At 33.7% G+C, this 16,552-nt stretch overlaps 1 protein-coding gene and 1 pseudogene across 3 annotated transcripts in view; both read right to left on the reverse strand.

Moving 5' to 3' along the window:
• The window catches only part of Magi3 (membrane associated guanylate kinase, WW and PDZ domain containing 3), a 255,744-nt gene that overhangs the window by 180,391 nt on the left and 58,801 nt on the right, over positions 1-16,552 (reverse strand). The window lies entirely within an intron of this gene.
• Positions 1-16,552, reverse strand: part of LOC124101971 (PEST proteolytic signal-containing nuclear protein-like) — a 45,066-nt pseudogene that overhangs the window by 27,755 nt on the left and 759 nt on the right.

Genomic DNA, 16,552 nt, shown 5'->3' on the forward strand with positions numbered 1-16,552 from the left:
CTTAACCACTGAGCCATATCCCCCAGCTCTTTTTTACATTTTATTTGGAGACAGGGTCTCACTGAGTTGCTTAGGGCCTTGTTAATTTGCTGAGGCTGGCTTTGAACTTGCAATCCTCCTGCCTCAGCTTCCCAAACTGCTGGGATTACACGGCAAAGCTAATCACTTTTTAAGTTCCTTTTTAGAAGCTCATATTGACTTCTTTTATACAATGGAATCTATTTCTGGGTTTATTCAAATGTATTTGTTCTTCTGAATTACATTATTCAAATTGTTGCTTTACAAAACCTGATACTTGGTAAAACTCTTTTCTCCTAATTATCATTCACTGAAAATCTTGTCTTAGTTTTTATCTTATATTTGCTCTTCTAAATAGATAAACTTTCTGGTCAAATTTCAAAAGAAATATTTTCAGTATTTTGACACAGTGAATGTATTAAGCAATTTGAAAGCATTTACATATTTAGTCTTTCATCTCATTCAGAATCATATATGGCTTATTCATTTAAATTTTCTTTTGTACTTTTCAGTAGAAGTTTATAATTTTCTTCATTTACTTGTCATATTTTCTTCATTAAGGTGTTCACTGATGCTATCACAAATAGAACATTCTTCATTATATTTGCTCATTTGTTGAGCTACAGAAAAATCACCAACTTTATATTTTAATCCAACCTCTTAATATTAATTCCTACCTATTCTTATTAACTCTAACTTTTTTCATTTTCTCTTTGATTTCTAGATATAACTATTCTGCCTGCAAATAAATGAGTATATCTCTATTTTTCCAAAAGTCCGGTTTCTGATTTGTTAAGTTTTATCACATTATCCAGACTTTCCAAAACATGGCAACCTAACCTATGATGACATTTCAGTGAGCTTTTTTATTCCATTCCATTTCACAGAAATGTCTTTTCATCACATAGCATGATATTGACTATTGGTTTTAATTTGTTGTTTAACTAAAGCCTTTGTCTTTACTATTAAAGATTTAATGAAGAAGGAGGATTTGCCAGATGCAGTGGCAAAAATCCCAGCTACTCAGTAGGAGACTAAAGGCCAGTCTGGACAACAAAGTGAGATCCCACCTTAAAAAAAATAAATATTTTGAGTTTTATCAAACTTTTTATCATGTTGATTAAGATGACCATATGATTTTTTATTTCTGAAATAAAATCCATCCACACTGTTTTAATCAACTGAAAAATTCTGATTATGGCATATTATTCTTTTATTATCCTATTGAATCTCATTTGCTAACATTTTATATTGGCTTTTTCCATCCATGTCATGACTGAGCTAGGTCTATAACACTCCTTTTTGATGCTCTGTTAAACTTGAAATTAGGAAAAATGAACTGGACAGTTTACCATATTTATATAGGTATGCTATATAACAGTTTAATTTAGAAAATTACTTCCTAAAATGCTTGGGAGAAATATGTTCAACTCCCCCACCTTTTTTTTTTGTTTTGTTTTGTTTTTTTGAAAAAGAGAGAATGGATTTGCAATTCTCATAATTAAAGAAGAAATAAAAATGCTATTTGACTATGTCAATATTTATTCACTGGATAAGTATTTATTCATTACCTCTCTATATGCCTAAGCACCATAGTTCCAAGGGAGAACAAAACAACCATCAACAATACCCTTGAAGTGAGTATTATCTGGTTGGAGAGAAAGAGACCTAAGTAACCAGAAGTAATTGTTAACAGTGTTACAGGAAGGAAAAATATGTGGAGCTGTGAGAACACAGGACATAGAGACCCACACCTAGTCTGTGAAGATTAAGAATCAGTTTCCCTGTGGACATGATATTTGAGCTGAAATCTCAGGATAAATAGAAATTAACCTTTCAAAATAGGGTGACAACACTCCAGGCAAAACAAACAGCATGTGCAAAGGGCCTGGTGTGAAAAAGAACAGAAAAGACAAGCAGTTGGAGGGCAAAAGCTAAAGGGAAAAGGCACCAAGTAGAAGGCAGAGAGGTCACAGCACAGAGGATCTGAAGATGTGCTGAAAGTTACAATGCAAAGGAAATTTCAAACAGAGGGGGAGTACAATCAGATTCTTCTACTTCTCTAGCCAATTTTCATATTTTCTGGCATATTCTAATTTCATCAAAATTTCCTAATACATTGCCTCAAAACTGCATAGCACGCTCCCAAACTTTTAAGAATCTCTCCCAACTTGTAGTATTCCTCTCTGGCTTTCTAACTCATTTTGCCCTTTTCTCCTCAATTTAGATGGCTACAAGTTTTTGTATTTTATTGGAATTTTTCAGCAAGTCCATGCTCATATTTATCCCACTGTTTTTCTGTTTTCTAACCAATTTCTGTCATTTTTATTATTTCTTCCACTTAGTTTTTATTTCCACCTTGACCCAGGATTTATCTTTTCATGAACAAGAGGTAAAGCCCAGAACAACGGCAACATTTCCAGACCACATGTGCCTTCCCTGGTTCCACTACTTCTTACCTATTTCTGTACCTATTCTCCAATATTGCACACCCCAGATTCACCCACAAGGCACATTTTCAACCTCACATTCTTCTTTCTCAAGGTTGATAAGGACGATGATGGCCATCACTTATTATTTACTATACACGAGGCACTGCTATAAAAACTTTACTTGAATTAATTTAATTTTTATAGAAATTCTGTGTGATAGATATTAAGCCCTATTTTATAATGACGTTAAGTAATTTGCCCAAGGTCAGACAGCTACTAAGTGAAATGATACATGTGTGTGCTGGACAAATTTGTTAATCTAACTCTAGAGCCTAAACTACATTGCCTTCTGGCTAAAAAGCAGTTACCAACTTCCTATTCTTTTATTTTTAATAATATTTTTAGTTGTAGGTGAATACAATACTTTTATTTATTTATTTTTATGTGGTGCTGAGGATGGAACCCAGTGCCTCACATGTGCTAGGAAAGCACTCTACCAGTGAGCTATAGCCCCAGCCCACCAACTTCCTATTCTTAAGGAATTGAGTCAGGCTGAAGGTGAGACTCAACTACCCCCACAAAGAAGAAAAACCGGAAACCTAATTAAAAAAAAATATATATATTCATCCTAAATAACAACTACCAAACCATTTTAGTTTTGTTGTTAATTTATAATTCTACTCAGAATTTATCTACATGTACAGTTTTCATACTTTCTATCAATTTTGGAGTTCTAGAGAGATTTGAAAACAAGGTAGTATATACTAGTTTTAGAGTACAATGTTTAATACAGAGAATGAATCAACATTATTGTATTATTTTGCATACACCGTTTCCTTCTGATCCCTTGTTGTACATTGGACCCTGGAGTGCTAACATTTCCCACAAAGTGGGGATGGTGGTAAAGAGATGAAAACCATGGTAAGTGCACAAGCTCTGAAATCAGATTATGTATTGCTCTCTTCTCATACTAATGAATAAATTCAGTTCTTTAACAAACCGCCTCACCAAATATTATTGTTAAAGGCCTTAACCATAAAGGTCTATCATAGCTAATCATCCCTAATGAAAATACAGGCATCAGCTAAATCAAACAACAGAAACTCCCCAAATGACTCAATCTCCACTGTACATTTCCTCTATAAAACACACAGCTGTCCACAGAAACCTAAATGCTTAAGTTGAATAGACTATTTCATTAGCAGTAAGTCTTTACATTCTGTTTTCCCAAGTTACAATATATGTTTGTGTTCATTCTCATCACTTTTATGCCACTGTGTAATTATATAATTTACTATTTAATTAAATATTATGAAATACGTGCATTAAAAAGGGTGTTTCTATGAAAACTAAGATAAATATTTTGGGAAAGGTAATACCTAAAAATTGGAAATGAGAAATTATTGTTAAAAATCAGGCAAGTATGGTGGTACCCACTGTAATTCGAGCTACTTGGGAGGCTGAGACAGGAAGATCTCAAGTTCAAGACCAGTCTGGGCAACTTAGTGAGATTCTGTTTAAAAATAAAAAAATCTAAAAATCAAGTAGGATTCCATACTCAGTTTGCTTTGTAAATGTCTGTTCTTTATGCAAAATGAACCCAAAAGTAGTAAATAAGCATAGTAGGTTGTGAGGAAAGATGATTGTGGTCTATAGTCAATGTATAATGATTTACATTAAAAATCAAATGTTTTTTGGGGCTGGGGATGTGGCTCAAGCGGTAGCGCGCTCGCCTGGCATGTGTGTGGCCCGGGTTCGATCCTCAGCACCACATACAAACAAAAGATGTTGTGTCCGCCGAAAACTAAAAAATAAATATTAAAAAATTCTCTCTCTCCCTCCCTCTCTCTTTAAAAAAAAATCAAATGTTTATAGAATGTGTTTATTAATATTTGTAATTCTCTACCTTACCTAACATTTTCAATTAATCAGTCAATTTTGTTGGCCCTACACATAGATATGTATAAGATAGGACTGGGTGATATGCCTTTCTATAAGACCCTATAATTTATAGTTACATATGCTTACATATGTATACTGTAAGAACCTGACCTTTGCATGCAAGGTAAAATGTACCCATTTGTTGGTCAACTATAGATTCCTCTTTACATTGCTTGATAATGAATAATCAAAGTCAGACTTCCTGTCATATTGCTTTGGGGATAGTGATAGATAAAACCTTTTCATTTCCCTGAGTAAAATTCAATGAATCTTTGTAAACTTGGGTTTCCCTTTGTCCTGCTTTCCTTGTTTTTCCCTCATCTTATTTAAACCCCTTTACGTTTTGGTCTGTCACACACACTAGATGTCATTTAGTTCTATTCAAATCAACAGAGACAAAAATATACAGAAAATACTATGTTTGCAACTCTCCTTTTCTCACTATAAAATATTATTAAAGCAGTTGATTCAGATACTTTCCTGGACCACAAGTCACTGTAAAAGATTTTGGTGTGTGCTTAAAAAATAGAGGGAATATAAAACATTTGTACTTCCTTAACAGTATATGAAAAGAAGTCCAGTAATGAAAAAAAATTAAAACTTCAGGGAACAATGAGTTCCCCCTTCCCTCTGTGTGCACATAAAATTAACACATCGGGGGGCTGGGGCTGGGGCTCAGCAGTAGTGCCCTTGCCTGGAATGTGTGAGGCACTGGGTTAGATTCTCAGCACCACATGTAAACAAATAAAATAAAGGTCCACCAACAACTAAAATAAAACTAAAGAATAAAAAAAAAAAAAACTTAACACATCAAGCTGGGCATCGGGGCACACACCTGTAACACCATCAGCTTGGAAGGCTGAGATAGGCGAATCCCACCTCAACAAAGGTGAGGCACATAGCAACTCAGTGAGACCCTGTCCCTAAATAAAATACAAAATAGGGCTGGGGATGTGACTCAGTGGTTGAGTGCCCAGTACCCAGTGCTCAGTGGTTCAATCCCCAGTATAAAAAAAAAAAAAAAAAAAAAAAAAATTAACACATCAATACTTGGCTAAGTCTAATGTTAATGTAATAATCACAGAGAGATCCTATAGAGGAGTCATCAATCTTTGGAACAGATTCATATTAAAATTTTGCAAGGAGGTCATCATTTGTCTCACAGCTTCAAAAATTAATTAATGCCAAAAGACTTCACATGAATTTAAATTCCAAAATAGAATTCCCTACGGATATATACCTTGACTTTCTAAAAATTACAGCAGGTCTCCGGGATTGGTACATTGTCCTTAGTACTAATTCTGCTACATTCACCTTCCTGTCATTTTTTCTCTTCTACAAAAGGGAAGAATGGAGAAGTATGCAAGATCCTGTCTTTTTAGGAAAAAGAAGAGGAATCACAGTTTACATTCCAACTGCTCAGGCAAGAAAGACACTGATGTCTTTCTCTTCAATAAGCAAACACCATCCTTTCAAAGTAAAAAGTGGTCATATCAGCATGTGTAACTAGCACTTATAATGGAATACTTCAGAATCCCCAGAGTTATAGAAACATTTATCATCCATCCATCCTTGTTTACTTAACCACTTGGGGAATTGCCAATGAAAGGTGAGAGGACAGAGAGAAAAAACTTGTGAATACAGACATACTGCCATGGCAATTAATATCAGGCTGATTTCTACTATATGGTTACTTTCTCTGTAGAAAACTCGTATAAAAAAAGAAGAATGTACTAGAGAATAAAAATCACCCAATATCCCACCAGAAGAAATTATTAATAGCTAGGATTATTTTCTCCCTATTTAATTAATGTCTATTTCTTTCTTTTTAAAATATTTTTAGTTGTCAATGGACCTTTATTTTATTTATTTATTTTTTATGTGGTCTGAGGATTGAACCCAGTTCCGCCTCATTCACACATGCTAGGCAAGTGCTCTACCACTGAGCTCTGATCCCAGCTGGGCTGATGTTTATTTCTTTATGAGAAACAAGTCTCAAATATAATATTATTTCAGTAATGATCTTCATTATCATTTTCAGGAACCCTTGCTATGTAAAAGTGAGTCTTATGGAGTATCATAAATGAGAAAAGTGATATAACTGCATATGGGAGATAGTTTTAAGTATTTAATACTGTATAGCTTTTATTTAAAGACTTAATCTATTTAATTATTTTCTAGGAAAATATAAATCATCAAAACTAATCCAACAAGATGAAGACTATCTGAAGAAATCAAAACCTGAGACCAAGAAAAAATACCCTTGAAGTCATTCAGAACAGGATCTTTTTTAAAGATTAAAGCCTAAAATAATATGTAATCAGTTAATTCTACAGGCTAACATAATCCTGATAATAAATCTGAATCAGAATAGTCTCTTCTAAAACAAAAGATAGATCAACTGCACTTAAGAAGATACATTTAAATTTTTCTTTTTAAAAAAACCAGCAAATTGGACTGGGGTTGTAGCTCAGTGGTAGAGCGCTTGCCTCTCACGCGTGAGGCACTGGATTTGATCCTCAGCACCACATAAAAATAAATAAATAAAATAAAGATATTGTGTCATCTACAACTATATATATAGATATAGATATAGATATTGTGTGTGTGTGTGTATATATATATATATATATATATATATTTATAAACCCAGCAAACTGAATATTGATATTGAAACTAATTCGATTGAAAAAATTTTTATTTGCAAATAACTTACCCAGAATTTCCAGGATCTGATCTGTTCTTTCTTTCCAATGGTTTATAAATTTTAATCTCAAAATGGTACAATAATGAATAAGTGTAGATCCAATGTCCCAAATCTTATAGTTGAATTAATTTATATTACCTTAACATAATAAAAATATTGAACACAACACACAAAACAAACACACACACACACCCCACAAATATAATGCAGCCCTTACCAAGGATTTCCAGTCTCAAAATAAGAATGGGGGAATTGACACCTCATGCATCACTTTCTGCATCATCATCCTCTGTACACCCCAGTGTCACTAAGTTATGATCAGCACTTTGTGATCTGTTTTTGGACTAGGCATTCATGTCATCATTAATCCTTTACCATCCAGTATATCAAATTATCACCACCTGATATTACACAATGTTCTTTTTCTTTTAAACAACTAATGTAACATTTTTAAAAATGTGTTCTGATGAGCTGGGGCTGTAGCTCAGTGGTAGAGAGCTTGCCTGGCACGTGTGAGGCACTGGGTTCAATCTTTAGCACCACATAGAAATAAACCAATAAAATAAAGGCATTCTGTCCATTTACAACTAAAAAAATTTTTTTAAATGTGTTCTGATAATAATACAAATAAGAAATTGGGGTCACTAGTAAAAGAAATACCACTATCATTCTGAGTAGTTATATCACAGCAACCAAAGATATGTTAGCTTGCAGGACATCATCTCTAATAGACAAAGAACAGATATACTGACATACACAGATTATTTATCAATTAAAACAACCTTTCCTATTCAATATTTTAAAAAATATCTGATAATAATTCTCTTACAGGCTCACAAACACTGGTGATAATAATGTTAAAGGAGAAAGTAGGTTGGAGATAACCCAATTACTTCAATTCTCAAGCATCAGTTTGGGTAAAGAAAGGCACTTTATTATGTAATCTAATTGGCCTACTCAAAAGGGAAGGACTACTCTAGTACTAATACTTACTCCTTATTCTAATGCAATCCTCAAGAAATACTTGAGAAGATCAAGTCAAGTTAGCTGTATATGCTCTCATAAAAAAAAAATCACTAAAAAACCCAGGCATGACTTTTAGCTTAGAGAATCATCTAAGAAACTCTAATAGCCATCTCCACATACAACTACACTGAAACAATCTTGTTGGTTTGAAGCCCAATTGAAAAAATATATATATTAAAAGCATTATTTGCCTATTCCTTTCAATAATCTTATTTATAACATAGTGTCTACTACCAAAATTAGAACAAGACATATTCCTATTATAGCTTTAGTTTTTATTTTTGTTTTTAGTTACTAATCAATTTATCTGTGCAAGCCTACTAAAATAATTCGAACATTTTTAAAAGGGGAAGGCTTAGAATGCTATTTAAATTACACTTCTTTTTTAAAATTTTGTTGTTGTTATTGTTGTAGATGGACACAATGCCTTTATTTTATTTATTTATTTTTATGTGGTGCTAAGGATTGAAACCTAGTGCCTCACACATGCTAGGCAAGCACTCTACCACTGCACCACAACCCCAGACTCTAAATTACACTTCTTAAAATAAAAAATTAATAAATGGGATGGCAGCAAACTAAAAAGCTTCTTCACATCAAAGAAAACAATTAAGAGGGTGAAGAGAGATCTATAGAATGGGAGAAAATCTTTGCCACCTGCACTTCCAATAGGGTGTTAATTTGAAGGATATACAAAGAACTCAAAAAACTTAACACCCCACCTTAAAAAAAAAATGGGCAAAGGAACTAAACAGACACTTCATAGAAGAAGAAGTACAACTGGTCAACAAATATATGTTCAACATCTCTAGCAATTAAAAGAAATGCAAGAAATGAGGTGAGATTTCACCTCACTCCAGTCAGAATAACAATTATCAAGAAGGCAAGCAGCAATAAATATTGGTGAGGATGTGGGGAAAAGATACACTCATACATTGCTGGTGGAACTGTAAATTGATACAGTATGGAGATTCCTCAGAATGGAACAACCATTTGACCCAGTTATCCCACTTCTTGGTATACATCCAAAGGATTTAAAAACAGAATACTACAGTGACTCAGCCACATCAATGTATATAGCAGCACAATTCACAATAGCTAAACTATGGAACCAACCTAGGTGCCCACCTTCAACAGATGAATGGATAAAGAAAATGTGCTGTATATATATACACAATGGAGTATTATTCAGCCATAAAAAAAATAATGACTTTAAATGGATGTATCTGGAAACTATCATGCTAAGTGAAATAAGCCAATGCCCTCCCCCCCAAAAAAAAACCAAAGGTTGAAAGTTTTCTGATAGGTGGAAGCTAACCCACAATAAGGTGGAAGGCAGGGAATAGAAGTTCATTGGATTAGACAAAGGCAAATAAAGGGAAGTGGAGAGATATGAAAAGGAAAGACAGTGGAATGAATCTGACCTCTCTTTCCCATGTACATACATGAATATACCACAGTGACTCTCACTATCCTGTACACAAGACTGGGTCATAATTAGAATAAGATATTCCATGCTTGTATAATTATATCAAAATGAACAATACTGTCATGTATAACTAAAAGGAATCAATTTTAAAAATCTATTCATTAAAAAAGTCTTCATCCCCCCCAAAATAAAATAATTACACTCCTAATCCTATTAGAATCAATATTAATATACCTACTACAGAGAATTCTTGTTTTATAATGAACATGAACAATAAAAGAAAAAGCATGTTCTCTGAGAATAAGTACTTATGCCTAAAATGTATAAAAAACCATAGTTCTCAAATTTATTTGATGAAATATCAGAAACATTTCTGAAGCATTTATATGTGTAATTTTTTTAAAGCACTAAATGTATAATTTTTTACATATGAAGCTAGTGTAAGTAATTAATAGTAGGTTTCAATTATTAAATAACATTTATAGGAAATATTCTTTTATAGAAAAGAGCCTGGAAATTCCTCAAGTGGTTAAATATAGTTACCATATTACTTAGCAATTGTGCCACCCAAGAGAACCAAAAACATATGCTCACATAAAAACTTTTATACTACTGTTCACAGCAACACTGAACATTACAGTCCCAAAATGAAAACAACTCAAATGTCCATCAACTGAAGAAAGAATGAAAAATGTAATAGTATTCAACATGGATGTACTTATATGAAGTAGGATAGAACATGGATGAAACTTGAAAACATTATGCTAAGTGAAAGAAGGCAGACACAAATGCCCAGTGTATTAATCCATTTTCCAATGCTATAATAAAATTATCTAAGGCTGGATAACTTAAAAATAAAAGAGATTTTTTCAGTTTAGTTTTGGAAGATGGCAATTCAACTGGCATGGCATGAACTCTGGTGAGGACTCTCTTGGTTGCATCAGATGGTAAATGACATTATGGCAGGAACACATGCAAGAGGGACAGATAACAACATGGAGAGATAGAAAGCCATGGAGCATTCAGGGATTGGGCTCTCTCAATTCAGGGTTCAACAAGAACTACTTTAATCCCTTCCCAAATCAGTGTCTTTAATGACCTAACTAACTCCCACTAGACCCTGCCACATTTCAACATCACTACACTGGAGACCAAGTTTCCAATCCATGAATCCTTGATGGATACATTCAACCTGGAGCAGCCACATATTACAGAATTCCATTCATATGAAACATCCAGAATAGGCAAATTAACAAAGAAAGAATATACATTAGACATTGTGAGTGGTGAGCAGAAAGGAGTAGGGGAAATGAATGCTAATCGGTATAGATTTCTTTTAGGTGATAAAAATTTTGTGAAATTACAAATTTGCTACATTTTGGATCTTAAATGTTTCCAAAGGACCATGTGTTAGAAGCTTGAACCCTAGCCCATGGTGCTACTGCGAGGTGGTAGAACCTTTAGAAGGTCCTTGTGTGAGGTCCTCAGGTCACAAGGGGCACACCCTTGAAAGGGATTGTGGAATCCTGGATTTTCTTCCTTTATCTTTTTCAATCCTCAATCATGAAGTACATAGTTTAGTTCTGCCATGTACTCCCCACCACCACGAACTGCTTCACCACAGGCCCTAAAGCAACAGAGCTAACCAACCATGGAATGACACTCCTAAAACTGTTAAGCCAAAATGAACCTTTTCTCTTTATAAGTTAATTTATTTCAGGTGTTTGTTACACTAACACAAAACTGACACAGTATTGATGGTAAGTGCACAATTTAAAATTTTTTTCCAATTACTTTACTATGATAAAATACACAAAGTTTACCATTTTAAGTATATAATTTAAGTATATAATTTAGTGTAACCCTCAACACCATCCATCTCCAGAACATTTTACCCCACCAAAATGAAAATCTGTTCCCACTAAACACTTTCTCCCCATTTCTTGCTCCCCCCAACTCCTGACAACCACCATTCTACCTCCTGTCTCTATGATACTGACTACTCTAAGTACCTCAAATAAGTGGAATCATATACTTACTTTTTTTTTTTTTTTGGTGACTGACTTATTTCACTTAGTATAATATCCTTAAGATTTAGCTGTTTTATAGTGAAGATTGGAATTTAATAATTGTTATCTTATTATTGAATCAGACCACTTACTAATAAATAATATCCTTCTTTGTCTCATAAACTTTTTAAAAGTATTTTTTAGATGTTGATGGATCTTTATTTTATTCATTTATATGTGGTGCTGAGAATTGAACCCAGTGCCTCATACATGCTAATCAAGCGCTACCACTAAACCACGACCCCAGTCCCTCACAAACTTTTTTGATTTAAAGTATATTTTTCCTATGTTAGTATAGCCACACTTGCTCTCTTTTGGTTACTATTTGCATGGAATGTCTTTTTCCCTCCTTTCACTGTCAATCTATTTGTCTTTGGATCTAAGTGGATCTCTTAATCCATTTTGCCAAGCTCTTTCTTTTTATTGAAGAATTTAATTCATTTATCTTTAAAATTATTACTGATATAAAGGAACTCACTTCTGTCATTTTGCTATTTGTTTTCCATATGCTTATAGCTTTTTTGTACCTTATTTCTTGCATTACTATCTTCTTTTGTATTTAGTTGATTTTTTGTGCTGAGTTATTGAAACTCCCTTCTTATTTCCTTTTATGTATATTCCTTTGCTACATTCTTTGTGATTACCTAAGGAATTGCATTTAAAGTACTAAAGTTAAAACATTCTGGGGCTGGGGATATAGCTCAGTTGATAGAGTGCTTGCTTCACATGAACAAAGCCCTAGGTTCAATCCATTGCACTACAAAAAAAAAAGAAAGAAAGCAGATTTACTTTCACATCAGGCGCAGTGGGCCATGCCTGTAATCCCAGCAGCTGGGGAGGCTGAGACAGGAGAATCGCGAGTTCAAAGACCAGCCTCAGCAATGGTGAAGCACATAGCAACTCAGTGAAACCCTGTCTCAAAATAAAATATAAAATAGGGCTGGAGATGTGGCTCAGTGGTTGAGTGTCCCTGAATTCAATCTCTAGCAACCCCCACCAAAAATAAATAAATAAATAAATAAATACACAAAAACTCAGCTCCCTTAACAGCTCCATCCTTACCCCTTTTACTTATTAATGTCACAAAATTATATCTTAACATACTATGTGCCACAAAACTAATAATTCTTTTAAATATATTATGCTCTAAAATGTTGTAGAAAAGTGACAATAGTACTAGCTTTCAGAATAATAATTTTTTAAATTATTAAACACCAATCATGTAGAAAATAAAAAGTAGAATTATAAAATATTTTTATAGTAATACTTTTATAATTGCCCATGTATTTACTTTTTACCTTTTTTTGAGTTTGACAAAATTTATTGTTATTGTAATAAAGACATTTATCTCAGTTGTTTCTCTCTCCTCATCTTGACCTTAGGTTAATTTTTCACTTGGGTCAAGAAAAGAGTATGTAGGAGAGAGATGTTATTTTAACAAACAGTAAAATGGACAAAATGGATAGTTTGCCTACATAAAAGTACATTAAATTCATGTATCTCGATATAATTAAATCATATAAGAACTAATAGTTCTATATACATTTCCATTATTTTACTTGGGGCTTTTTCTAAACTTAAACACAAGTGAACATATGTTAGGAATATACACAGGCTACTACTTTGGAGTTACTACCTATTAAAAGAGCTCAGTGAGTAATTACCACCAATAAAATAGTCTGAAGCTGCCTCCAAATTTAACATTGTAGGAATTTTCAAGGAAATAGCTATAGCATGTTTTTGTTGTCCGTGACTATGCTCTTAAAGATGTGTTTAATTGTCACATTAAAAAATAATGTCCTTGGGGCTGGGGTAATGGCTCAGCGGTAGAGTGCTTGCCCCACATGTGTGAGGCCCTGGTTTCGATCCTCTGCATCACATAAAAATAAAGAAATAAGATAAAGGTTGTATCCATCTACAACTAAAAAATAAATAAATAAATAATGTCCAGGGCTGGGGTTGTGGCTCAGTGGTAGAGTGCTTGCCTAGCTTGTGTGAGGCACTGGGTTAGATTCTCAGCACCTCATATAAATAAATAAAGGTCCATCAACAACTAAAAAAAAAAAAAAAGAGTCACCCTTAATTAAAAAAAAAAATAATGTACATATACAATACAAAACTACAAAGCAAACACCCTAGAATACATAAATCTAACAGTATATGTGGTGGGAAAATGTTTTGAAATACATTTTCTTTTCTTCTACTTTTAGTTCCTAAAAATGTGCTTTTTAGAAGACACTGGTCAGTATGTATATACTTAAATAAACCATATAATTGCATCAATAAAAAACACTGCAGTACTTGTATTTGGGGTAAAAATGGGAGTTCATAACCCACTTGAATCAAATGTATGAAAGATGATATGTCATGAGCTTTGTAATGTTTTGAACAACCAATAAAAAAAAAAAAAGAAACACTGCAGTGAGTTCAATTTAAATTGGATTTAACAAGTTAGTGACTTAAATGCTCAGACAAAAAGTTACAGAAAGTGCATCTTCTCGCTTTCTGTCTTCATACGTTAATTTTTCTCTCTTTCTCTCTTTTGGTGTTTACACATTTTAAAATATAAAAACAAGCCAAATGCTTAAGTAGTATGTACATTTAAATTTTTGGTGGTGGTCTGTATTTTAAAAAAAACAGCTTATCTATGATTTGCCTTAAATTCTGGTGGACATACTTACAGGAACTAGCTACAAATAAAAACCAAGAGAAGCACATTCAGAATATCGATTTACTTTGGTAGCAAATGTTGCTCTTTGAAAGCTAATGAAGGCAGACAAGACCTTAAGGTGAGTGCGCTATTTCAAATACTAGATACTTCACATAATTTTTTTTTAATTTAAGAGCTAAGTGTCTATATCTACTGACAGCAGTGCCATTACCTAGTATATGATGACTTGAAACAAAACAAATGCCCATAAGGAAAAAATAAAAGCTGTATTTTAATTTTATCCAAATTTATTTTCAGTCAACCGTCCAGTAACATTTTCCTCTAAGTACAATACTTCCTCTCTCTCTATAAGGCTGTTCTGGGGAGCCAGACAGTTTAGGTAATGAGGGAGTTAGGAAAGTACTGCTTGCAATTTAAAAAAAAAATAGTAAATTATTGTTTCCCTCTTAGTGTGCTAATAGTTGTGCCTAAAAAATATGCAATTCTTTAAAAAGGTGCCATTTCTGATTTGTTATCTGTAACCTTTGAAAAATAATCATATGAAATTACAAAATTAGCAAACGTCTTGAAATCTGTATATAAAACAAATTACCTCTAATTTCAAACTCTCATTATTAGTGTAACACTCAATCTTTAAAAAAAAGAAGAAGAAGAAGAAAGCGGTTCCAAACAGTCTTATACCATTCTTTAAAAAATAAACTGTTCCTTTTAACTTTATACCCACCCAACACCCCAATTTCAAACACAACATTTAATTGTCTTGGTCACAGAGATTTCCAAGATGAGATTCTGTATTTCATTCTCACAGCTTCTGGTTATCAGAAAACCCACGTTTTCCTTTACTGAAGGAGTATGGTCCAGCTGAGGTTGGTGTATCCCTTCCTATATCCTTCATCCTCGTCTTTGCTTCTGGAGGCATTTCCTCTGGTTCACTATCTTCATCTTCATTAAAAGCCACTGCTACTGAAAGGGTTTTTGGAATAAGTGTTGGACAGTTTCCTTGGGCTTACCTGACCCATGTTTGGTGGATGTGGCTGATGCTTTCCTAGTCGTCTGACTACCAAAGCAAATCCAAACTTGAAGATCTTTGGAGGCTTTGCTGGGAGGTCTGCAGCTTCTTCTTCAGCTGATAGCTTCTCAGCTCTAGGACTGGAACTTCCCCTCCATGGCTGGAAGAAACAATCTTCGTTTTCACAGGTTTTTCTGCTTCTTCTTCAGGTCCTCACTGCGGCTTCTCAGGCTTCTCCACTCCTGCCTTCCCCCCGCCATTTTCCCACCGTGGCCTCCCCTCATGTATTTACCTTTGAGACCTTTATTTTATCAAATGGCTGTGGGTTACTATCTAGTGTTCTTTCATGTCACCTTGTGAACTCCCTGGAGCATTTCTTACAGAGCAGGTCGGGTGAAAATGAAATCCCTCCATTTTTGTTTAACTGAGAACATCTTAATTTCTCCTTCACTATGAAGGGCAGTTCTGTTGGATACAGGACTCTTGGTTTTTTCCTTTTAGCCTTTGAATATGTCAACTCACAACCTTCAGATGAGAAATCTACTGAAAATCTTATTAAGAACCCCCTTGCATGTGACAAGTTGTTTCTATCTTGCTGCTTTCAAAACACTCTGGTCTTTCAAAGCATGCTTATAATGTGTCTTGGTCTGGGTCTTTCAGAATTTATACTACTTAGAATCTGTTGAGCTTTTTGGATGTTGATATTCATATCTTTTATCATAGTTTTTAGTCATCATTCCTTCAGATAGTTTCTCTTCCCCTCTATTTTCTTACAGGGACTCTTCGCAATATATATGTTGGTCTACTTACAGATCGCTTAAACTCTGTTCACTTGAATTATTTTAGATCTGCTATTCAGTCTTTTTCAGAGACTGATTGTGTTGATCTATTTTTTTTCCTTTTAATGAACCATATTTTCCTATATCTTTGCATACCTTGTAATTCTTGTATTTATAACTAGACATTTGAAACTAATAATGTTGTTAACCTGGAAATCAATAATAGCCTTCCCTCAAGGTTTTCTGGGTTTTGTTTATTCAGTTATAGTTGGTTATCTGTGCCAATAATTCACCTCAAGTATACACTTAAAATCTCCTAATTTTTATTCTATCTCACAATAAATATCCAAAACCTAGAGTATGCACTTGCTTGATTCCATTAACTCCATTGTAGGGAGAGAAAATAGTTCTACAGGCACTCAGAACAATTACATAAAACATCTTAAATTTTTCTTAATTCATGTTAATAGA

The sequence above is a fragment of the Marmota monax genome, unplaced genomic scaffold, assembly GCF_021218885.2.
Source record: "Marmota monax isolate L192 unplaced genomic scaffold, Marmota_monax_Labrador192_F-V1.1 WCK01_AAM20220418_F8-fsc00087, whole genome shotgun sequence".
In the NCBI taxonomy this organism is placed as follows: Eukaryota; Metazoa; Chordata; class Mammalia; order Rodentia; family Sciuridae; genus Marmota; species Marmota monax.